Source organism: Pieris rapae, chromosome 18 (assembly GCF_905147795.1).
Source record: "Pieris rapae chromosome 18, ilPieRapa1.1, whole genome shotgun sequence".
In the NCBI taxonomy this organism is placed as follows: domain Eukaryota; kingdom Metazoa; phylum Arthropoda; class Insecta; order Lepidoptera; family Pieridae; genus Pieris; species Pieris rapae.
Window position 1 is genome coordinate 5,605,765 of NC_059526.1, and position 27,517 is coordinate 5,633,281.

The 27,517-nt window shown below is 33.3% G+C and overlaps 1 protein-coding gene across 2 annotated transcripts in view; it reads left to right on the forward strand.

Annotated features, from left to right (window-relative positions):
* The first annotated feature begins 2,894 nt into the window (after nucleotides 1-2,894).
* Nucleotides 2,895-27,517, forward strand: part of LOC110994522 (roundabout homolog 2) — a 53,142-nt gene continuing 28,519 nt past the window's right edge. The window contains exon 1 of one of the 2 annotated variants that reach the window (XM_022261201.2): nucleotides 2,895-3,025. The gene's annotated coding sequence lies outside the window, so the exon portion shown is untranslated. Of the gene's footprint in view, nucleotides 3,026-19,979; nucleotides 20,088-27,517 lie in introns of those variants that run through there. The other variant, XM_022261200.2, reaches the window with a different exon arrangement.

A 27,517-nucleotide genomic window follows, 5' to 3' on the forward strand; every position in this document is an offset into this window, starting at 1 on the left:
GCTTATAGTCAAAGTTTTTGGTAAGTCGTCGATTTCGTGGACTTGAGATTAAGCTAAGCCAACACTCCGAGAGATTCGTAGTTTGCTCTATAAATACCAAATATGACTTAACTCGAAAGTTTAGTCTGAGCAAAGTGTAAGTGCGCTCTATAGATCTCGGCATTAGACCCAAAAATCAACCACGTTTGTTAGAAGGCTTTGTTGTGCATGGAACAGAAGCGATTGTTACGCAATTATTATTACACTAAAAATACCTAACATTTTGCGAACATATTTTTTTCTGCGGTAATGTGGTGCTGTCATGTGGAGTTACATCCTATTGGAAGCATGTACTCATCATCTGCCTAGATCTACTGCCGCGGCCGGTCTTCTAGCTCTAGTAGAATATGATGACGTTTTAGTCGACTCACATACTGTCTCCTGATGAGTTGGCGAGTCGATTTTGCGAACGTAATATTCTTTAAATAAATTAATAGTACCAACAATGATGAACAGCAGTAGTGGCTTGGTGGTGATCTTAACCCTGAACATTTAAGTTCAAACACCGGCTGTAACACTCACTCTTACGGCCAAGAAGACTTCGTGAGGTAACCGGCAGGCCTTAGACCCAACAAGTAGATGATGTGGGACCAGAAAACAATATCACAAAATAGATATAGAAATCTTAGCTTACCTCTTAGCTAGGCCAAAGGTTTTAGAAGATAAAAACAAAGAGATGTTTTACGTCTTCCACATAATTAATTTAAGAAGAGACATTAAATACCGTCAATAAAGCTCTTTACGCCATTTTAACCATAGCTATCACATAATTTGCTCGTTACTACGAACCGCAACGTTATAGGGGTGAATATTTACGGGTTTAAAAATATTTTTTATCTGTTTTAATTATAGAACGTATATGGATATGGAGATATCTCCATAGGTTAATTGTATTGGATAATTTGGGTTTTATTAGTTTAATTTATTCTGACAATTTTATTTCATAAAGTATATAGTGATTATATCTGAGGTTGTGGGTTCGAACCCGGCTGTGCACCAATGGACTTTCATTCCATGACCGTGTTTATAATGCGCCGTTCCTAGTTTCGAGTGAACAGTGAAGGAAAACATCGTAAGGAAATCGACCCGGCGCGCCTTAGATCCAAAACTTTACCTAGTAGTAGTAGGCCTATTAGGTTGACATATTATCTTGAAAGAGTTTCAGAAATCTGAAGCCCAGACCTAAAAAGGTTGTAGCTCCACTGATTTATTTATTTTATTTCATTATCAACTTCGAAATTAATATTCAAAATTATATGACCAACCTCGATAAGTCGAGTTACGTTAATAATGTAATAATTATATTTGAACGATGTTTTATTAAAGTTCAGTACTTGTGAAACCAAGACGAGACGAGACTTACAGATACCATATGATTACAGTTTTTTTATAGAACATTGGACAAACGTGTAAGAGGCTCAACTGCCGTTCAGTGATACCCATGGACACTCAATACCAAATGCATGGCCGGCTTTTTAAGAATTGGTGCGCTCTTTTCTTAAAGAATCTTATTGGATTGTAAATATACCGGCGGATTAGGGTTGGATGGGTTAGATGGCAAATAATTTCTTAAGAAATGTTCAGTTGTGGAACGACAGACGTCTACGTGGTAGTATTTTGCTTTGATATCCGTTGATGAAACTCAGCTACAGGTTTTTTCAAAAACTTATCTGTGAACACTCTATACGATCGGGAGGTGATTGGTCATCGACTGATTGCCTGAGAAGTTATGTTACATAATTTTCACTATTTAACCATCGTGAGTTATTTCTGTGATGTATGTAACGCAAAAGAAACAATAATTATCTAGAAAAATACCGCAAAATGTTAACACAAAACAACCGAAAAAATATTTCATTACGCAAAGGAAAACACAGTTAATTCCCCGAAAAAAGGGAAAACGTTACTTTCGTTCCCATTAAAAGCAAGAGATAAGCCCGTTGTGCTGTCAACTCATACATCGTTAATTCTGGTAGAACCTCAACTTTTTATTGTACGCAATTCCTATTGCTATATATTAAGTGGCTGTGTGAAGGCACATTTATCTTTCTGTGAGAACTCTTACGGATAATTAACGGAGAAGGGCTCTTATCATATTGGTCTGAATTAACTGAGTGATAATTCAATTGCCCGTTCTTTATTAGTTAGATAGGAACGTTTTTATTGTCTATATCGAAATACGTTGTTGAAAGAGGATAATAGAAATACGATTATCAAAGAATTGTACTAGTTTCAGTTATTAGTTTGTTTGCCTAACTGAAATCTAGTAGGTTACTTGCTACCTTTTTGAAACTATATTATATGTTAATAATAATTCGATTCGATTAATTTCGATGTAATAATAATACGTTTAATTGTAACAAAAGATTATCAATGTATCACTTATTCCACGTCATTAAATTTGAACCTGCATCCCATATTTAGGCATCGATATGTAAGTATATCATTGTTGATGAAATAGTGAGATTGCTTTTAAAATATAAAGAAACTAAATCTAACTAGTAGCTAAGTGTTCAAAATGTAGATACTTTTGCAATTCGTCATATCATCCACCCTTATCCAAGATAAATTATGACAATTGGTGCTTTCAGATCTAAGCATAAAGATTTTCAATTTTATATAATAACCATGCCGTTTATATTTTACTTTCATAGTCGAAATTTAACAGCTCTAACTATAGCTATAACGCATTCATTTTTTTATGCACTTAAAATATATGAAAATTATCCTTCAGCTTGTGAAGCACCTTACGATATTGCAAGAGCACCCTTGCTGTATGTGCTTAAGGTATGCGCGCGCTGAAAGCTTCAGGTTCTGATCTGCTTGCCCTCCCCTCAGTAACGGTTTCGCAGGCGTGGAGACCACACGCATTTGGGCGGGCGACTTTCCGCCCACGGCAATTTGTTCGCGACAGACTTGTAATGTTGGCATGAAAATTGTGTGTGTTGTGTTAGAGTTGTGTATGGACTATTGATGGATTTGTGAGGTAGGTTTTATATATTTTTAAATATACTCGGGTTTTTCGGAAATTTTAATTGATTTTTTTTTACTAAGTTTAAGTTTATTTGCATCATAACTTTTAATACGAGTTTCGGACCATAATGCTACTATCAAATTGGCAATGAATATCAATAATATTAACAAAGGTTCTCTATAATCTATAATCCTATAGACCATTGCATTAGCAAAGCCTTAATCTGATTTGTCAGCTGATGTATTTTATTTCCATACACTAAAACTTTCAACTATCATTACAAAGTAACGGATAGTAATTATTAAAGACATACAAACACTATTTTAACATAGTTCCAAGTACTTACGCGATAGAAGCCCCAGTCTTTTATGACGGATAAAATCAAAACCTGTTTTGTCTAAGCACTTGTATCAATAAAACTAAAAAACTCCAACAATACAGATGTCAAAAAGTCATTTACATCTATTGTTATCATTTTTCCCGGTGAACTATACTCAGTCCAACATCAAATTCCATTAAAAATATCCTTTATGCAAAACTGAACTTTATGGACCTTAAAATTATATTCAAGGTTTATGTATGAAGATATTGGTGTTAAGATACAAAGAACCATCGATAAAACAGATAGGAATAAGGTACAAAAGAGTATAACAAAAGGGTGTTATTACAGATAAACGCGGTGTGTTTGTCTTGTCGTAAAATATAAGACATGTCCGGTATTAAGGCTATACGCTTATTTTTATTTAATTTGTTTTTTTGTGTTTTCTTTTGTGAACTATGTAGTCTATGATTTCATATAAATATAACTTTTTCATAATATTTCTTTGAACATATGTTTGAACTTATTGAGAATTTCTTTTCTCGAAAGAAATCATCAATAAGTGGACAAAGTTGTTCTCATAATCCTAGCATCTGTCTATTATTTATTATTATCATTATTCTTATATATTAAAATTACAAGGGATGCAACGGGCGGCCTTATTGCTAACAAGCGATCTCTTCCAGGAAACCCTATATTTTACTTTAATTTAGAACTGAGTTTTACGCTGGAAAAATATTACGGTACGATCAAATACGGTATAATAAAATATTTTGTTCACAATATTATTATAGTTATAATTTTTTTGTATAAAACTAGCTGACCCGACAAATGATTGCCTGGCTTAAGCAAGCTCCTACATTATTGTCTAGAACTTGAGGTCTTTATCTGTCATCGTAACACCGTTTTTTTTTCGACTTACTTTGGCTTTCTAATGGAACAATAATTTTTAGAATCGCTTTAGTGTATTCAGAGATAACATTCGACTTCGCAAACTTTAATTTTTATAATATTAGTGCAGATATTAAATATTGTGCAAATACTGTGCTCTTAGGCGTTTTCTTATTTTTTCTTTAGACTGTGTTTAAAATATGTCGATCCTCTACTCTAAGACATATCGGCTTAATAACGATGTCAGCAAACCGATATGTCCTATATCTTTAATAGCACGATCAAGTGATAATACTCTTTTTTTGAAAATCCGGGGTTTGAATGTACGACTCATGGTTTAGAGTCGCACAGTCCGTAGATTGTGTAACACAGCAAAGTAAAACCTATAAAATAGAAAGTAAAATTTAAAGAACTTATAATATTATTATCCTATAGAATTCAATATAAAGTAATCTCTGCAATTTATATAGTGTTATCAAACGTCGCATCGCAGTATCTATTACGAAATTGCCATTTGATAAATCGCCAAACATTATTATGGGCGGCAAAAGAAATGGACGTACTCAACTTCAAACGAAACCTCTTTTAGGATGTCATTCGAATATCAACTTTACCCCAACGAAATAGCTAACATTTATGAATGGTATGTGGAGATTGTATATTTTTAGCAAAATAAGTATTACTTTTATGAAGGATCATAATGGTACGAAGAGTAAATGAATGTTATCGTTAGTAAATGAACCATTCGGCTTAGGTCTCTATTACTCATATAACTATTATACTCCCACGTCACTGCATTGTTGCGATAAAAATTATATCATATTCTGACATCTGTTAAAAAAAATATATTGGTAACGTTTACGCGAGCAGTGTTGGCCTAGTGGCTCCAGCGTGCGACTCTCATACCTGAGGTCGTAGGTTCGATTCCCGGCTGTGCACCAATCGACTTTTTTCTATGTGCGCATTTAACATTTGCTCTAACGGTGAAGGAAAAAGAAAAACATCGTGCGGAAACTGACATGTCTTAGACCCAAAAAGTCGACGACATGTGTCAGGCACTGGAGGCTGATCACCTACTTGCATATTATTAGATTAAAAACAAATTGATCATGAAACAGATTCAGAAATCTGAGGCCAAGACCTAAAGATGTTGTAGTGCCCCTGATTTTTTTTAACGTATATATATATTTAACCTCACATCTTGATTGTATATTAAGCAGAAAATATTATCTGCTTAATATACATTTGAACACTAGGCTCATCCGGCAATCACAAATTAGAAAACGTTAAATTCCACTCTTCTTCTAAAGAAGCTGGGGCAAACAAGCAGGAGGCTCATCTACGTCTCTGTATGTTCTTTTCTTGAAGGGCCATAAATCAAATTTGTTCGAGAATACTTCAGTGGTAGCTGGTTGCACACAGTGATGGTGCGCAGCAAATACTGTCTTGAATTACGCTCAGTTGAGGAACGATGGACGTCCAGGTGATATGAAACTTCATCCATACTCTACCTGCTGTCCTTATTGGTGAAAAAACGTTTTATTTTTGTGATAAAATTTGCTCCTGCGCCGACTATCGTTAAGTAGAATTTTTAAAATGTACAATTTGATTCTTCGGAACCTTGCCTAAAGGGATTTTTTTTAAATAATAATAATAATAATAATGACAATTTGATTCTTCAGAACCTTGCCTAAAGGGATTGCTTGTACCTGTAAATTTTAGTAATTACTTTTGTAAGTTAGCTATTAGTATTGTCTTTTATTAACATAACCTTTACACATTTAAAGAAAAACACTTTTTTAACGGATTGAAGTTATGTATTATTGTAAACTTATAAATATTTAAACAAAATTTAAAATTTAAACTACGTTTCGCGTGCTTAACAGCGTGCGTGGTCACGGTAACTGAAGACAAGAGGTGTTGAATGTCAAAAAAGTATCACAGCTGTAGGAAATGTTGCATGTATCTGCATTTATTTCCCCGGAGTTGGTATCGATCGATCGTTAGCTATTGTATTATTATTCAACTATACTACATTGATATCATGTACATTATTAATAAAATAGCAATGTCGTTGCATTTATACGTAAAAATAATTTAATTCAGCCTAGTAAAAGTCGTGATAAAAATGCATTAAAGCTTATATTATTACAATGGCCTTTGTAACGGAAGAAAAGAAAATTGTCCCGCATACCAGATTTGCACGAACTCACGGAAATCTTTCTGTTAAACGCAACCACACCCGTTTTAAAACTAGCTGACAACCAGGACTCGACTAATGAAATCAAAAATAATTTACCCAAAACCTGTTCCGTTTACCCCTTTTAAAAAATATAAAAAAATGAATTATATATATGTATATGTGACTCATTGCTTGAATAAACGCTATGTGGATGTTGATTGTTGACTGTCTCTAACTTTATCTTCAAAAGTTAGAAACAGGGGACTGGTCAAATAGAAGTGGACTAATTAATAAGGGTCTGCGGTTGTTTGTGGGACTGCAATTAGATTAAAAGGAATGTACTAACTATAAATGAATTTATTGACTTATTATGAAGTATAAATGAAGCTTGAAACAAGCCAATATGTACTTAAATTGTTTAAAATGTATCTCACATAAAACTCTTGAGATGATCCCCGCAATAAAATTATAAATAAGACATAGATAAGTTGTATACCTAAATATAAGTAATAATAATTTAGTGGTGCTACTACCCCTATAATTAGTCTGTCCTTCTTTCTGACACTAGTCATCGCTTTATGACTTGGCATTTGACTTTCCCTCACGATATTTTCCTTTACCATACAAGAGAGTATTAGACGCATAGGCAAAAAGTCCATGGGTGCACGGCAAGAGACCAATCCTATGACCTCAGGATATGTTGACGCCAAGACCAAGACTACTCTTACCTATCCCTACACATAACATTTTATTTTTTGCCAGTTCTTCCCTTCTGTTCTACGCCCTTGATTTGAGAATTAGTAGTAAATGTAAAATTGGAAGCATTCAATGTATATTTCTTTTTTGACGTTCATAATTGTAATTTGTGTTACCTACATGAATAAATGATTTTTGTTTGTTTGAATATATGTTATATATGTATATGTTTTCAAAGTACAATGTTTCAAATAATTATCAATAGTAATAATAATGAATATTTTTTTTTTTTTCGATTTGACGTGCAAATACTTTTTTCTAATTGTGACGAAGGTAAACATTAAATGAAACAAAAATGTTTGAGGCGTTTATGGCGGTACATCTGCATATCTGGTACTGGAGAGCTGAAGAGATGAAGCGCCAGTGGGTTATTATCACGCCATATACATATTAAAATAAAATAATATAAAGCAGTATTGGCAGCCCTCAAGCCTGATGTCATGCGTTCGATTCATTGCATCAAAGCACTTTTATTTTTATGTGAACCATTAACACATGCTCGTAGGGCGAAAGAAAACATCGTGAGCCGCTGTGTTTTTTTTAAACAAAATAACATCAGGCTTTAAAGGAGAATAAAGAATTACCCGTTACGTAACACATTCACGTCAGCGTTCGCATTGTCTATTAGCCAGTAAATTATCAGCTGTTCCTTCTCCGTGAGCAACGATCGCGTGTTGTGGTGCCTGTGCATGCCACGCGATACCAAAATTTCCTCCTGAAGATTACCAACCGATTCCCATACACACGATATGATTTCTAATCTGTGAAGGAAGATATAAATCCATATATCGTATAGCTCCAACGAGTAGCGAACAATTAGTAATGGAGTTACTCGTGAAAATAAAAAAAATTTTTTATTTTTTTTTATTTTCACGAGTAAAATAAATATATTTTTAAGTCAATTATTATATTGTAAAGAATTGGGCATTAGAATATATTATAGGAATATACAACAAAAATAATTAATATTACATGATTTTAGGTAAATAAAATTCAAAATATAGGTTTATATAAAGTTCGTTGGTATTTGAAGGTAAAACAATTAATACGCTACCAAATAAACGCAGACAGACAATGACAATATGTAGGCGGTAATGAATAGATCAATTTACCGTTAAAGATTATGTCTATATACACAAAAGAATAAAATTCGTGCGTAAAGCCATTAAAATCTTCTGACAGGTTTTATTCGAAAGAAATAGGAAAGAAATGCTATTCCATTGCTTAGGGGAAGAGGGGCTAGTTTGTGAAAGTTTGCGGTGCGTGTTGGACATGCAGAGGGCGGTACGATGTGTTAATTCCAACTGTCATTGTATGAAAAATCATTTTGAGGGGCCCAAACATCAGTATTGTCTTTTCTTTAAAAACCAGTCAACTAAAACTTAATTCGGTATATAGTATCAAAACGGTTTTTAGATTATCTATTCTAATAGCAAAGATGTGAACTGCGGTATAACATTATAGGGTTGGCTTCAAATCCTAGTAAAACGATATCTGTTTCATGTTGGCAGATACAAAAGGCCGATCTAATGGTAGCCTTATTTTTTCTGATATGATACTTTACTGGACCAGGAGACATTGACAGAAAAACTCAGTAATACACGAATTGGGTTCATCGGAGTGTCTGACCACCTAAGATGCTGTACAATATAATTAGAGATACCATAAACATTACAAAGCAAGTCTATACGAGCAATCTCTTACGGTATATTCGATTGTCACGTATGTTAACCGGTAGGTGATAATGAGCAACACACAAAATGCATTTAGAAAGGTCATGGAAACACCAGGGCGTCGGCAATTAGATTAGCTGGCGCGGAGCCCGTAAATTGTACGGGGATGCCAACTTTGCCCTGCTTCCTCTGTTTAGCGTAAGCGAGACAAATTTAGACCAAATTGTCCTAGAGTTGCGGTCAATTGTACGCTTCTATGTAAATTGTTGGCTGAATTGTGGAGTTTGATACGAATTAGCCTGGTTACAATGCTTAATTCAGTTTGCGATTGTATTTTCATGAGTACTGGATAATTTACTTAAATGGAACTACTTACTAACAAGTGCAACTTGACTGATTGATTTTAAAAATCCGCACAATCAAACATACTAAAATCGACATGTAAAGATTTTATGCCACCTGTTCAGACACACTGGCCCCTTCCAATCTTCATGGAACTATCAAGAGAGCTGGTGCGGCTTGTGATGCGGCTGAAAAAGCTAAAGTCTGCAAATACAGGGGTCTAGGCTCTGAATATGATTTTGTCCCATTCGGTGTCGAGACCCTTGGTCCGTGGGGTCCTAGCGCATTAAAGCTTTTTAGGGAATTATCAAAAAGGTTAGTCGACATCACAGGAGAACGAAGAGCTGGCAGCTACCTCGCACAAAGAATTAGTCTAGCTATTCAAAGAGGGAACGCTGCCAGTATCTTCGGAACCTTGCCTAAAGGGACTCCTTTTAATAATATTTTTTAATAATTAAATTTTAAGGTTAGTTATTAGATATATTTTTAGTTTGTAATTGTATATTAATATAATTAAATTATTAAAGTATATTAATTGACATGTAAATGTCATATAATAAGAACATTGATATAATGTAATAATAATGAGTTATTTATAATTGTTACCATGGCAACAATTATATAAAAAAGGTCCCACTGCTGCCCACGCTTTAAAAGGGAAGGTCCTTTAAACATTTAATTACCTTCCTCTTGAAAGCGTTACACAGCAGTCATCTATAACTTCTAGGAACGTCAATAAATAGTTTGATAGCTATGGCAAAACAATTTTTTGAATACATGCAGGCACCCACAGCCGTGTTGGATCCCTCGGTATATACAGGCATGTTTCTTTTAATGTTTTGAATAATGTTATGAAAGCTTTATATTCATAACTGCTTCAAGGATTTAATAATAAATAAAAAATCGTCTGTAGTTTACAAGAGCTTCAATGCCCATATTAGCCCATTATACATTTTTTCTTTCATCAGCATACCTGGAAAACCCAGATTTGCGTTTAACACTATACAAAGAAATGAAAAAATACGAGTATAAATTTATATAAGACCTTACCATGAACATGATAAAAAATATTTTTTTCTTCTTTACAGTATGCTATTCACAATAATAATAATCTTCATAAACTTCTGAATTACTACTCAAATACTCTTATTAATAATAATCACCCAAGTAATATCACAGTTCTAAATTAAATAAGTGATAAATTATTCAATCCATAGCCTGTAATAATTATGTCGAAATAAGCAATGTACTTGTGAATAATTTCGTATCTTCGGTTTGGATATAAAAGAATAACGCACCTTTAGAAAAAGGAGGTATCTCTAATAGACAATTGCAAAACTAAAAGAAATCCCGCTGAGTTTCAACAATCGATTAGTTACACGTCGCGGTAAAAATATTATGTCATTCTATCTACAAAATGTCCAGTTCTCTAAACTAAAATGGTTTTACACCCGCTATAGTTCCGAGAGCGTGTCCGACAATGCACCAATGATTATGTTATAGCGGTTGTAAAGTTAACAATGTCCGAAAATTGCTATTGTCTACGGGGATATTAAAATTCTACACTTTAACAAGTTATGGGTGTGAGCAAATATCAGCCTTGTCATGATAGACCTGTAGCAGAAAATAGCGTGGCAAAGTTTCAGCATCATGACAGTTTATTTGAATGGCGTTGTATACGATTGGTGATTTATTTATCTTTTGTTTTTTGGCTATTTAACTAGTGGTATCAATAGCTGACTCTGAGAAGGTCGTTACTCTTACATTGTGCTTCTAGTATTGTTCCCAATGACATCGTTAGTAGCAAAGCGGGTGGTCGCACATTGAAATTCAATTGACGACGTAATAAATCACGTAGGAAATCATTTTAGTAATTGTCTTGATTATTTCGTTGTCGAATATTTTCAACTTTGATTTTATTGTTTTAGCTGCCACGTAGATATTGTGAAGGTGTGAAGGATGTTTCCATTTTTTCTGATAAATGTTTTTACGCTTCCAAAATCCCATTCATGTGTTTTTGATCGTGTATCATCCTTTGATATATTGCGTTTACAGATAACAAAGGAAATTGTTGTCCATGTGTCAAAATATAGCCAGCAGCTTACATGCCATACTTGCCACCTACGATATTTTAAAAACGCTTTCTTTGTATTAAAAATATATATTTATAGACATAATTCACGCGTGTATTTTTATTAGAAATATAACCATGTATATGTTTCAATTATTGATATTATATAAAATATTATAAAGAGGAAAGGTTTGATTTTTTGTTTGTTTGTTTGTATGAATTGAATAGGCTCCGAAACTACTTGGCAGATTTGAAAAATTCTTTCACTGTTGGAAAGCTACATCATTCCTGAGTGACATAGGCTATATTTCATTTTCAAAAAAAAGGCATCCTTACTAAAATTACGATAACATTAACTTTGTTTATTATTTGATACAATTCTAACAGATGGCGCTGAGTTAAAGGTAGTAGTTTGGCAAGACGACGTTTGCCAGGTCAGCTAGTATTATATATATTATATTATTCATTAAATATATATTTCACTTAATTTAATAAAAAATAAAATAAAAATTTATTTTATTTGACTGAAAACAAATATTACATTTTAAATATTACAAAATTCAGTGTGTAAAACTATAAAGTTAGGTAGAAATTATAAAAAATGGTTTAATTTTTTATAACGAAACGATTTTTTTTAACCTTAAACTATTATAGGAGAAATCCAAAAAACGTATTGTTACCTTAAGCATTGGGATATCCAAACATTCATTGCCCAAATATCTCAAAGCTAAAACCAAGCTTATTGTTGTCGTGGGACGTACGATTGGTGTCTATTGTAACATCAGTGTTACAATAAGTTGACCATCAGACGCAATCTTTTGTTGCCAGCAGCTGAACATTTATAGCCGATATCCACCCAACTGGAATGAGGTATGACTTTTATAAAATACGGATCTATAATGTGGGGTTCAAGCTATATATTATGAACAGTGACAAAACAGCAACGCTTGATAGTAGAGTATAGTAGCAACTCACGCATCGTCATTTATCAATGATATTTTTTTGTTGCATACCCAACGTCAATTCAATTTACGCCTTTCGATCTAATAAAAACTGATTTATTGCTCTTATTCAAAGTAGAACGTTACACAGTGCCAGGGAACTTTAAAACCAAATTCCATATTTCGTGTTAATAATGAGCGCAAAAATTGGTCAATTTATTGAGTTGCAGCCAAAAATTTCGCTCGCATTCCCCATTTTAATTCGACTAAACCTTGGTCCTTTCATTCAGCCAAATAACCTCTCAGCTTTAACGAAGCAAGCAATAAAGAGACAGAATTAAAACGCACTAGAGTGCCCTCTAAAAGATTTCACGGGCATTCGGCATTAACACTAGTACGATAATGAGGTAGACGGACTTTGGAGAGTATCCAGGGTATCCACTAAACATTCCGGGAATGTAGCCAAAATGGGTGGGGGTATAAAACTATTACTTATCGTTGTTGGCTTAAGTGAAATGTTTTGGGGTCGCTGTTATATAAATGAGAAAGCTTCTTACGCTTACACTTGAAAGCATTGTATTAAAAGGGTTTTTTCTTGGCTAGAGATAACATGTTATCCTATTTTAATCGTAGTTTGCTACAGTAATATAATACAATACACACATGGGTGGTCGTGAATTTGTGGGGGAAGGTAAGGGTATTACGGGGAAGTCCCCCGTTACAGAGGCTGACGCGAAAAAATACAGCGACCGAAGACAAACGACGGGGAATTCCCGGTTCCGTTGGATTCGCGCATCGCACATAAGTTGACTCAGGATTTCCAACATTACGATTGGATTTTATAAAATTTCAAATATTTGTTTAATGAATAATCGTCTATTGTTTTTAGTGGAGTCTGGGGGTCCTTTGTATCCACGGGGCTCTGGGCTGCAGCCCAAAAAGCCCTGAAGTAGATCCGTCCCTTTTTACAAAAACATAGAAAAAAATATCGTAGACTTTTGTATTATTGTAGACTTAATAATTATATAAGAGAACTCATGTTAGTTTGAATCTGTATGGCACGGTAGGGGTAATATGGTAAGGAAACTAGTTGTTAGTATTATGAATCGAGATATTGTGCTAAATGAGGCATGTCAATATAATATAATTTTGGCCTTCGGGACTCCGAATCTCAAAGTAACTTAGAACAAAAGTATTTCAACGATGGTTATGAAGGAAATGGGACGCCCATAAAATTTTAAGTCTTAAATAACATTTAAATAAGACCGCATAGTTATCAATTCTAACGACACGCCATACAAACCTTGTTTTCCTAATCCACTTATGTATTGCTGTGCCCTACATTCCTAGATTTTCCACATGCAACATTCATGACACCGACTCTCAACATTAGGAGTTGTTTGCGATTGTATGAATTTGCATGCAATTGTATGAAACGGACGAGAATATTGCTTTTCGAATAGGAATATTGCCGAGAACCTATATATTTATCTTTACTAATAGTTGTAAAATATTATACATAAACTGAAAATTATCGGAATTAATATTTTCAAATGGCAACAATGTTTATGAGGTCATTATTGATTGTCACTCTAACGTTAAATCTATACTATTCTACAAAATACTAGGCGGTATAGTCGAAAGAGTATAGCCTGCGCCTTGGGCGTAAAAAAATCTAATATATACTGCTCTATGAGTCTGAAACGTAGATGGTAACTAAAAACATGTAGTAACGACTCCAAGTTTTCGTCAACCGCAGTCTTCGCCATATTCTGGGCATCTACTGGCCCAAAAAATCTCTAATGAGAAACTTTGGAGAGTTGCCGAAGAACCTCGATTGACCAGCAGATCAAGCGACGCAAGTGGAAATAAATAGGCCATACACTCCTAAGAGATTCCAAATCCCCAAGGAGGCGCAAGAATGGAACCAGCAAGGAAAGCGGAAGTGGCCGTACCAAGAAATACGACGCTAAAGACCGAACTCGATGGAGACTATTGACACCCTATGCCCCATCTCAGGGTTATAGGACATTAAGTCATTGATTGTCATTGTCAGCTATTAGTGTGGTGGGGTTTCAATTCAATTGTGCGTTGTGTGACCCTTGGATATTGTTAGTTTTAATGGCGGAAACTATTAAAGGCAGGTTAAGAAACATTAATTGCAACATAACGAGTAAGAACTGCGAATATAATCTATGAATAATGTAATGTAATGTTAATTTGCATGTGTATGACTGTACTTAGTGTTGCACTAATTGGTCAGTTTAGCGCCCCAAAGCAGGTTATTTTTCTTTTGATCAAGGTATCAGTTGGTATCACACAAACCGTGAGAGAGAGAGAGAGAGAGTTCGATTGCAAAAAACATTTGAATTTAAAAACATTTGAATTTGCCATTGCAATTTGGAACTCTAACAGTAAATTTACAGATCTATATTAGACATGACTTTTTTTGTTTAGTGTAATTCGTGTTTAGTAAAATTATCACTTATGCTATGGGAATAAGGGGCACCAAAATTCCCTTAATATTTCGGAAGCTTAATTAATCTCAAGTCTGGCGTATAATTGGGGTTTTCTTAATTAGTCTAACTAACATGTGTATGCAAACCGTACTCAAATTGATTTCTTCGTTAATTTAATGAACAAAACACTTGAACAAGTTCATTAATACTGGGAGTGATAAAAGTTTGTAGACAGACAGACTTATCATATATAACATGGACTTTCTATCTATTACCAAAGATTCTAAACTTAAACTAAATATACTATTCAATCGAATTTCATGAGAAAATATTACATATTCTAAAATTAAATGATATGTCCCCATGTATTATCTGTGTATATTTGACACATGAAAATAAATATATAATACATGAATATTCTTTTAAAATTTAATAAGATCTAAAAGTTTGAAAAAAAATCTAGGATCTTATAAAGAAGAACTTTATAAGATCCTAGACGTCCGTCCTATTCATAAGCTGCAACAGGATCGTGTGGCTGGAACATGTGTACCGAATAGTAGACGGCTGAAGCAAGGTCCTTACTGAACTCACATCCTGGTGCAAGAGAAAACCCGATATACCGAGGCTGCATTGGTGGGATTGATTAATCAAGGGGCCTCGAAACTACGAGTATAGGGGTTCGCAATTAGACGCGGATAGAACTAGATAGATTGTGATGGCGAACTGTACTTACGGAGGCTAAGGCCCACATGGGGCTGTAGCACCAGTGATGATGATGATATTCTAAAACACTAATATAATATATATAACTCCACTGTGCTCTGCTCCAGCTGTGATACTGTTTGGCATTGAACACCTTTTGTCTCAGTCACCGTGATCACGCACGCGAAACGTCGAGAAAAATGAAAAATATATTTAAAACAATTATATGTTTATAATACATAGTTTCAATCCGTTAAAAAAGTGTTTTCATTAACTCAAATACCAATATTTTTTTCGTTACTTATAATTATAAAGTTTTCTTTATACTTTTCCTCGAAGCATATGCCACTTCGAGACTTTATTAGGTTTACGTTATGAGAAAATGCTATTGAATTTTCCAGGATATCGATCAAGCAGTTTTAGTTGTTTTCTGTTCGTGAAGCAAGTTCACAGCGAGCTTTTAGCTTGAACTTAATAAGTAAGAACACGTTCTCCGCAAGCTTGACGCGTGTAAGAACCGACGTGGCTTATTCAGCAAAATATCTGGCTTATCTCGCTGAAAATAATATTGTTTGATAATTATGAAACCAACTTTAAAATAGTATGAAACGTTATAAAAAAAAAATTGTTATTACGACTTTTTATAATTTGTGAATACGAAATTCCACCCGTATCACCTTGACGTCCGCCGTTCCACAGCTGAGCGTTTTTCAAGGCAATTGCCACCATACATATTGACGTATGTATACCTTGCCACTAAAGTATTTCCAAACTAATTCGACTCAGGGTATTTCTAGAAAAGAGCACATCATATTTTAAAAGGCCCGCAACGGATTCGTGAGCCCTCTGGCATTGAGTGTCCATGGGCGACGGTCGCCATCGCCTAACATCTAAGAGAGCCTCCTACCCTTTTGCCCCCTGCTCAAAAAAATATCTACATAATTATTACACATTAAATTATACTATTGTTGTTATGATCCCAACTTAAAGTTAAGCCAATGTCATCCCATGGTCAAGCGTAAGTTTGTTCTATAATTTAAACACTTTAATTTTAACAGTGTTTGTTTATATATTCTGTTTAGAAAAGCGCCCAACCATATAAAATCAAGCTAAGTACAGTTGATTTTCTACTTTATCAATAATTAAAGCGTGCGTCTTTGAGAGGATTTCGAAAGCTTAACATGGCGCCCGGGATTAACTACACTTCTAGTGTACACGAGGTGATTAGCATCTCTTTAAACGTGAGAGTTTCGTGGTTTATATGGTCGCGATGCAACGTATCTAATACCTCCTTCTTGCTCGTTCTAATCGGAGCAAAATAAATTAAATTAAAAAAAAAATCTCCGCATCTGGAAATGATTTGGTTCCTTCCACAAACACCTAAAATCGCGTCAAAATCTCTTGAGTAACGTTTTTTAACGTGTTTATTACCACACGTCACTACAATGATTTCGAAGAATCGAGAACGCTATTACATAGAGTGCACTTTAAAATTCGTTGTCACGTCTGGCGTCTTGACATGTACGATTGGAGGCTCTTTCCTGAAAATACAATGCGTGATACTTCGATTTTCTTTCGACATATGAATTTACAGTGTAGTAATTACCTAAATTTTAATTGATTAACATTATTTTAGACTTTGTTATTAGTTAGATTTGTGATTAACCAGGCCATTGTGGTTTAAATAACATTAATGTAGAGGAAATTTATGACTTTAATAATTGTACTTTTTTTAATACTATAAATTACATTGTGCACCAATGAACTCTATGTGCGCATTTAACATTCGCTTGAACGGTTAAGGAAAATATCGTGAGGAAACCGACATGTCTTAAAGTCTCACTGGAGGCCGATCACCTACTTTCCTATTACATTTAAAAATTATCATGAAACAGATTCAGAAATCGGAGGTCCAGACCAAAAAGAGACCATATAAATTATGAGACTATGTACCTACCTAGGAGTATAAGAGAAATGACTTGTAGGTTTTGACATATAAAAAAACATTTTTTGTTAGTTATTTTCATTAGGTAGATAATAGCTTATAGCGTATTTCATAACATTATTATTTTAAACTATTTAAATATGTAATGAAACTATCCTGACATATAAAATAATGGTAACGTATATATTAATTAAATTACTAATTTGAATTAAGAAAAAAAAATATATAATTTTTTTTTCTTTTTTTTATCATTTAGTTTAATATGTGTATGTTGTTTGGCTGATATTTAGTGTAAAATGTTGTGTACAGATATAATTGGATATCAGATTTTTATATGTTGTTTAATGTGTAATAACTGTATGTATGTAATCAATCTGTTTTCTGTTTTTACCTAAATGTAAAAATAAAAAAATAAATACATCAGTAAAAAACGTAATTTAATTATACAAAATGTTTGTATATAAAATCAGTTTAAATAATATTTCTATTCATTTAGAATTACCTACATTTAATTTGTTTAACGATCTTCGTGAATGCGTATGAAGCATCAGAAATAATAGTATTTCTTTGTTGAAAATAATAACGGTAACAAACGGCTTCCTTTAAAGTTAATTTTACAAAATATGCATCATCACCACACTATTATTACTCAGTGTCAGTGTACAACATATTTAAGTAACGACAAAGACGCTTCTATTTGTCATTTCACCCGCATCTTATATTTTAATGCACTATAATCATATGTGATGATTTTTAGATTTATCAATGTTACCTTAACCGCCCTCCTATCATAGTATTGACTACAAACCAGATGTTTGCAGCTTTATGTGTATAAATAAAATAAATGTACATTACAATATTTTACAAAGCAAATTTTGATGTTTATTACTTATAACTTTGAATGACTATTGTGCTATCCGTAATGAACATTGTATTTACTAGATGTTTTAACTATAATATCGTTCAAATTATCACAGTTAAACAAGAAAGGTTTTTTTTATAAAACAGGGGGGACCAACAGGCTCACCTGGTGTTAAGTGCATGGACACTCAATGACACGGGATTCGCGAGTGCATCACCGACCTATTAAGAATTGGTATGCTCTTGTCTTGAAGGACCCTAAGTCGAATTGGTTCGGAAATACTTCAGTGGGCAGCTGGTTCCACATAGCAGTGGTGGTCCGCAAATAACCTTAAAAACACTATTGTTGAGAGACCAACGCCGAGGTGATACGGCTGGAATTTCGTATTCTGCCTCGACATTCGATGATGAAACTCACCTGGTAAATGCAGCAGATGCAGATGCAAGATTCTGATTCTAACCGCTGTTCGTCGAATACGGTCAAGTGGAAGAAGCTGGTACGGGGAAGATTCCACCCATAGATGAAAACAGTATCTAGTAAGTTTTATACCAAATGTTAATATAAACTTACAAAATAAATTCAGTCAGCAGTCCAGATCACCATTGCAATAACCAGCCCGAATTTATTCAGAAACTAACTTTTTTATATTGTAATCTAAACAAAGTGTAAATAATCAAATAAATGAAGGGAGCATATTAAAAACGTATGGGAATTAAAAAAAAGTTAAATTGTATTTTATTAAAAATATGTTGTAATATGACTCATAATCTTTAATACTTAAGATACGCATCCAAGTGTGCTATAAAATATTAATTCGCAAGATATCAGTTTCCCTCAGCTGCCAGGATAGTAAGCGGATCTTGTGTAATGGCAACCTCGTTTCAGCGGTAAACTTATAGGAACATTGACCTAGAGAAGGTCAGATCTCCAATCTTTATAAAATATACGACCCAAGGGGCCAAGTTTTCGTGAAACTTGCGTCATACAAAACTACTTTTAAACCAAAATCATAAAAAATATATCGATTATAGGTACAGCTAAAATACGAATACGAGCAACGATTCGTCATTACTTTTCAGTATATTATTTATGGAAATTTTTCCGTATATTAATAGCCAGATTTCATATTGCAAGTTTACACAAAATATCCTACTAGCACCACTCAAATTAAATATTCGCAAACCTAAGAATAACTGTTGATGATCAATACAAATTCCATGTGAAAGCCTGCGCACGTCCTATTGTAAGCTAAAATTAACCTAGATCGATAAGGATTATTCCCAACATTGCAACGGCATTGCAGACATTTTATAAATAGCCCAGATTTTATGGCTGCTCTATCCAACGTGTTGACTCTGGGCGAAACATAGCTGGATTAATGTCACATTAAACTACAAACACAGTTAGGTAGCACTGATATTCCATTTTTGAAATGCTTTGTTGGTTTTTGTTTTTTAAATGTTTAACAATTGATATTCTATTCACAGGTAAAATATAGCTGTCTTTCCACCATTAATTAAACTTTTTGCTGTTATCTAACATATTTATAAATAGTCAGTGCTTAAAATCTATTTTATCCCTTTTATTGTATATTAAATTATTTCGAGGGCATTATTGGTTAACATCTAATGCTTACTTGTAAGCTTTCGCGTTTAATGTAAATTACTTGTAATTGTAAAACTTGTAAAATCAGGGTTGCCGATTTTGCGTTTTAGTAAGTAAAATGTTGTTTAGGGGTTTGTTCATCCCTTTCCTGAAAGCCGTCTACACTATTCATAGTCGACGTAGTTGGCCGGGCCCTACTAGTTCCCTCTCGGTATTCGGGCAAGTCGGACGTCCCTACGTGCCCGTTTTACCGCCAAATTCGCATCGTGTTTCGTGGTTTTTGTGTAGTGAAGACTTGTGTTTATTGGATATACGGAAATAATATTGTAAGTTTTATATTAAAATAATTATAGGTTATATTACTAGAATTATAAAGGTAAGGTTTAGGGTTGTCTACTGTTAAATTTGTATTACTTCTGTTGTAATACCAATTTTACAATACAGATTTATTTTCACTTATAATACGATATCTGTAAGATAATTAATTTCTACATTAAATTCTATTTACTTTGAAAAATTAAGTATAAAGAGCGTAATTAGAGGCGGTATTTCCCTATTTTTATATATTAGATGCGACTTTTCAGCGCTCTCTGTTATTGATGTATGATATCTTTAATAAATTTACTATACCTATGTATTAAGATAACACAAATGATGTTTAGTTCAGTAGAGTATTATAAATAGAAAATGTATAATTTATATCAATAATCAAATGTATATTTATATAAATCATCTTTTTAATTAATTTCACTCAGCATTACAAGTATATATAAATATAAAATCTAAAATGATATGGGAATAAAATATTATCTGCTCATATAATAAATTCATACACGCGTCCAAAGTTAAATAAAATAAACTATTTTGGTAATAATTGTGGGAGATATTAAAATAATTATTTTGTTTTGTATATGTTGTACACATTAAAATCGACTAAAAATGTTGTCTGTACTCCACACAAGTCAAAGAAATAGTCTACTTTTCAAAATAATTGTCTGTGAGCGTTATATTAAACTTAGAAACACCCGCGTCAAAATGAATAATACTCAAAAGTTATCACTTTGTGCATATACCATGACACATTATAATGTTAACAAACAAGAGACCAACAGAAAAATTGTTAAGTGTTAAGAACACATATTTCTTATCTTTCATTATCTGTTTTTGTTATCACATACATGCCACAAGACAAGGGATTTAAGTACTCTTCTCCATTTATACTTTTCTCATAGACCGGAAACAGACTTTCTCACCTAAATATCAGATTACAATCATATAATGAGATTTTGAGATATCGATACGAAAATTTAATCCCTTCCTTTTTTGTTCACGTATTAATGCGTACATTTCTGTGTATGTTTCATACAGGATTTTGTTATAATATTAATTATTATATCCATATGTAGTTTAGGTTAACGATAGTAGCAATTCGTCCTTAGTTTCTATGTTACTTGATGAGTAAAGACAAAAATTCTAAATTTTGTGAGCCATATCTAAAAACGACTGAAATTTACAAACACCTATACGGTACAACTAAAGACTAAATTTTTATGTGATTAAGTTACTAGCGTCATGTTCTTAAAATTTAGATTTCTAAGCAAAAGGTTTTAGCAGGTTTTAGTATGAAACAGCTGGCATGTATGATAATATATACGAAATTGAAAACACTCAATATCAAGTTAATAATGTAATAAATTCACGCGTAATGATTAATTTAATATTAGATTTTTCCTTGTTTGCCTTTTACATAAATATGTTAAACAGTAATTATAAATCAGATTTAATACACTTCGTTTTTAAATATGATTAAATTTCATACAAGGTTCTATGAAACCAAAGCCACGTTTCAGAAGTTTGAGTGTACCATTGTGAAAGCAAGTGAAGGGATGTCAGAATGTACTTAAGAGCATGAAATCATTTTTCGAAGACATTTTGCAAAGCTCTCAAGAGTTTGAAAAAGTAAAAAACGACTTCCGGTTGCGCGGACCTCTTATTATTGGGGAGTGAACGATGAATTAGCAAAATATTTCAGTATACGGATTTCAAATGGATATTTAAAGTATATTACTTTCTATACTATACCCAACTAACTAAACCTCCGTCGCTGAAACTTTTTAAATTCATTTATTATCTACTTATTACTACTTTTAAAATATCAATATTTTATAAAACTATAAAATCGATTTAAATTCTAGAGTTTACAGAAATTTAGATAATATATAATATGCTAGTAGTAGACATATTATATATATCAACCCAAATAATTATAATTGGTCTGTCGAAAAATCGAAAGTTGCTTTAACGACTAATCAACGAAGGCTTTCTGAGCAACGTTTACCTTTAAAATGTTTTTTAATACAATATTCGACGAAATGTTAAATCCTCCTTTACCAAATGTAGTATGTAGTCACTCTAACAGATTAAAGTCATTTTCATATATTTTATGCAGTAATTCCCCATTTGGATGTTTTGTTATCAAGAAATCTGGTAATAACATTATACTGGCAATACAAAGCTTGTAGACCATTGTTTATGTTTATTTTATGGGTATATTTATATGTTACATGTGGCAACATTATCGTTAATATGGTGTCGTGTTATCATTCTGTTTTGAAAGTGTAGATTGAAGAAATTTACTAACAATATCTACGTATATGGTATTCAACAACTTCATATTACACAAGCTAACTGTAACATATTATTACTGTATAAATGTACATTTTATGAACGACTTCTTGGCTTCGATATACGTCTGATTAGTAAAATATATTTCAAAGTACATACTTTGGCTTCTAAAAGGGCGTAGTACATACGACACTTAACAGATAGTGAAATCTGATTGAAACAATTAACTAAACGATTACTGTATTTCATATACAGCCCGATTGGTTCAATCATGTTAGTTTGCCAAAAGTAAAAAATAATCGTGTTAAAAGCAAGTAAATCCATTAAGTATAATTCAATATTTATCTACAGCTACACCAACAAGGCACTTAAGAAAAAACAAAACATTTTTTTCTTCACTCACAGTGCTTGCCTGGAAGTGATTGCTTGAAAGCGATAAGGCCGCTAGTTGCTCTCCGATTTATTAATTATGTTCCATTTTGATATTGTAATGTAACAAAGTGTTAATAAATAAATAAACAAAAAGAGAAACAAGATATTCAATCATGTAAGTGTGATAAGTTTGTATCGCTTATTAATTTGGTGGATAAGGTACGTGTATCTAAACGAAAGGTTGTGAATATTTAAAACAGTATTGTAAGGCGAATAATTAACAATTTAGCGTTGATTAAGCAAACAGTTTCTGGGTTGAAGCGCTTTAAGCGCTGTAAATCAGTTTAATTGCCGAGTTCTGGGCTGTTAGAGCCGGAAACACCGTACTGGAAACATTAGTTCTTAAAATCACGACATTTGATACCTTTACTAGGGTTATATTACTGAAATAGGTAACAAATTGTTGCGTTTTAACCATTCGTTACATTGACTTATAGATGTTGAAGGTCGTATATTTTGAATCCAATGTATAAACATCTTCCGTCCACTAGTGTGTACTGGAGGTTCTCGGTTTGATTTCCAAGAAAAATAATATTTATTTATTAAAAATAATATTTTATTTATTTATTTATTTAGTGCTCCTATAGCTAACATAAACAATATATAATTACAAACAAATACACTGAGAATATAGCCAAAGAAGGAATACATGATACATTTTACAACAAAAAGATAAATAAAAGGGAATTAGCAAAAAAAAGTATTCAATACATTTAACTAATTGTTATTCAATTTATTTAACTAAGCCTAAATTGGTTGTGTTGTGTGATGGTGTAAAAGTGTGGGTATGTACGTGATGGTGTGTATGTGGGGTGTGCTCATGATGTAGATGATTTTGCTATGGGTATTCTTAATACACTTTTTTACCACATTCTGCGATAACCTAAACAAGTCAGGGCCTAAATAGTGGTCATTGTATGTCTATTAAATAGTATATTAAAAGAAAGTAAACCTATAACTTTCAAACCCACTCCGTTGGCTCTGCGATCCAAATGTGTGTTGGCCTCCAAAACGAGAAACTTCCAACACCACTTTCTGCCAAATGCTGTCTTTCAGTTGCAACAGGTATTCCTCCAATCTCCAGCGGCTTTATTTAAATATTACTTTATACTTTAGAAATATTGTATATATCCTTTGAGTTGTTAGTAGCTAGTTAATATCTGTGCTAAGGTGGAAGGGCTGCAGCTGACTGCAGCGTTTGAGAATATATTATAATAAAACCTGAATACCTCCTAAATAAAATTTGATATTAGTTTCGGTAGTTGTTCATATTTGAGTAATATTTTGTTTGAAATTATAATAGGAATTTATGACTGATATAAGATTTACTAAAAAGGGATAACAACATGTTCGAGAAACTTCTTCAAACGCTATTACATACAATAAAATGTTCTATCGATTCCTCAGTAGATTCCGGAGTCCATACATAAAACATTGTCCTCAAACACAATACGGTTACATTAGAATCAATAGGTATGTTTGTTTAATGTCTCGAATCCTGTGTTTGGTGTCGTGGGGTCATCTTACGACGGATGCATCCCATCTCTTTATTTACCATACAATACAAAATATGCATATTAATATGTCCCGCCTAGGTCAGCACAGAGAAAGTACTAAACCGTTATTTTTGTTCAAATGTAAAATGTATTTCTTATTAAGGTTAAAATCGAGCTCAAAGTTTGAGGTTTTAAAGTGTTTATTGTATAAAATTCTTGCAGCACACAGCCTCTTAAATTTATTTGCAAGTTAAATTACTTAAGTAAACTTAAAACAGATACCACAAGGCTGGATGTAACACTCCTCCGCTAGTAAGCGATCTTTATTCTCTAGATCTATGATCTTTTCTAGATAACTTTCTAAGAAAGACAATATTCTTATCAATGAATATAATAATGATACGATGAACATGTTACATGATAATGTATTTAGCTTCCAAGATCCTGCATTCCAGAAACTTCCACCGCTCCCTTTATAGCTGGCTGTTGGCTGCAAATAAACAAACATTTGCTTTATTATAATTATAATTATTGGTATTTATAGTTGTTAAGAATATATCACCCGTGTGCATATCAGTTTTGAAAATATATCTAGTATTCATATTTTTACAATTTTTTTCCAAATCTGAATGAGGATAATTAATGAGGCAGGTATCGAAGATCGAAGTTGATGTAGATAATACTGCGACTGAAGTTCTTGAGTGAAGTGGATTTCTCGTCGTGAGTGTTATCAATTCGCTCACTGAAACTATAGGAGCTTATCGATAGTTACTTAAAGTAATTCATTTTCTATGTTCCGCCGCTATAAAACTACTTTGATACCTCTTTATCAAGTTTAATAAAACTTTGCCGCGGAGACAAGAGAACTTTATCAAAATTTTATGAACACTTTAGAAGCGTAAAAGTATCTTATCCACTCCGGGTGCCCGATAATCCAATTTCGGTTATAAATTTCTTATATCAGTTTGAAATTTTTCTTAAGGGCAAAAATACTGTTTCCAAATCGGTCACTTAATTACTCTAAATGTTATCAACCGTACTCAAGTTTAAAAGCCTATTCCTGTTGACGATAAGTCAGATAGACCTCGGTTTAAGGATAAATAATACAATGAATTTTAAAAGAGCGGCGATCATAAATAAATCCCTTATCAAATAGGTAATTGGTAATGTGGGCGATCGCTTTCATATACGCCTGTGACTATAAATTAAGTTTACAGTCTCAACTTTATCACACACTTCGAGTGACATAGTGATACAAATTACTCATTATAATGAACGATCCATTTGTAATCACTTATTCGATAAAGCGCTTAAGGACGGTTAACAACCTTATCAACAGAAAACAAATATATCAAAGGCATCTTCAGTAGTTTCGAGACGGAGATAAGGCGATGGTTAAAAAAATATAATAACTTTTTATGACTCGAACACCCATCTTGACTAGCTCGACCCCGATTGTTAAAATAACATTTTTAAGCCCCCACATTTCTTATTATCTAAAGTGTTAAGCAAACAACGAAATCTCTTCTCGTTTGAAGCGGCTACTGATAATGATATAAAAATATTAAGTTTTACCGAGTAACAGATAAATCAATCAGGCGCTCCATGAAAATCAAATAAACAACAATTTTCCCTGTTACCGCCTTTAGCATCCGTCATTCTTCGTGTCATTTCCTGTAGAGGGTGAGCTGTAAAGATGAGAATAATAAATCCGTATCGATATATGCAAGTCTGAGTTTTGCGCCAGTCATATTCGCGCGTGAAATGACGGGGTTCCAGAGCGATCCATCAACAATTAAATGTTGGGCTGTTGACGATAGATTATTATCAGCTTCGAATGTACTCTGATTGATAGCAGTCGGTACCATGAAAATGTATGATTATTTTACGCTTGTTTAGAACTCTATGAAAGTTATCTAATTATAATCCATTCTTGTATTAAACTTGCTATTATATGCTTCCTAATTAGTTTGACATGAGCGGATCTAAATACACGTTCGATATGAACAATGAGCATCTGATATTAATACTCGGCGGAGCTGTAATCACGTCATCATATTTTAGCTTAATTATTCTATCCGGTGGATAATTAATTAAACAAAAGATCTCGCCTAGGTAAGTATAAAATCTGAGGGCCATTGTTGTTTGGGATAACAAGGAAAAATCCGCATTGCTTCCGGCTGTGTGTCCCTCTTTCATTGTTCCATCTTCCTCATTTCAATTTACGTAGTCTTTCATCGCGTGACGGATGCATTTATCATTTGTTTGAGTAATTTCTTTAGCCTTCTAAATTGTTTATTGAACGGGCATGCCTAATCGCTTTACGGCCTCCTTCTGATATGTTTTTGATTTGAATCCGGGGGACAACCTTGGAGAATTTTGGATTTGGGGTCGATCTGGGTCGTGGTTCCCATGCGTTGGGGTGTTACGCTATTTTAGTGCGTGCGTTCGATAATTTATTGCCATGCTCTATGCTTTTAGTAAGATGGCACACTCAACGGGAATGTGATTTTGTAAAATTTATGTGACTATAAAAGATATCTGTGAATACGTTTGACTCTGACATTTGAAGTTGCTTAAAAGCGAGTGACAAATTATCGTTTTAGAAAAAACAATAGTCGTTATGAACAGATGTTTGTGACGATAAAAGTAAAAGCTTGTTGCAGTTGTAATAAAATTACTAAAAGTATTACTTTCAGTTAATGTAACAACCCTTTTAGACAGTTAACTATCTTTTATTTTCCGCGTGGCATGTCAACTATTTAACTGCCTAACAAGCCCATTAAAGAGTTGAAATGTCGAACCAATTTAGTGCTCAAACAATTTGTCGAAGGAATCCGTAGTCTTAATTATTTCCAGATTTAGCATCGTGGAGTTCGAACTGAAAAGCATGTTTATAATTATAAAGATTTAATAATAGTTTTAGTCGCGTAAGTAACACGTTTGGTTTTAATTGCAATCCTATTATTCTAATTTAGAGCAGTGTTGGCCTAGCGGCTTCAGCGTGCGACTCTCATACCTGAGGTCGTAGGTTCGATCCCCGGCTGTGCACCAATGGACTTTCTTTCTATGTGCGAGTGCCAAGACCTAAAGAGGTCGTAGCGCCACTGATTTATTTTATTTTATTTAGTATTCTAATTTCTGAGATTGCCCAAACTTTTAAGATCAAAACTAATATCTGTTATATGGCATTGTAATAAATT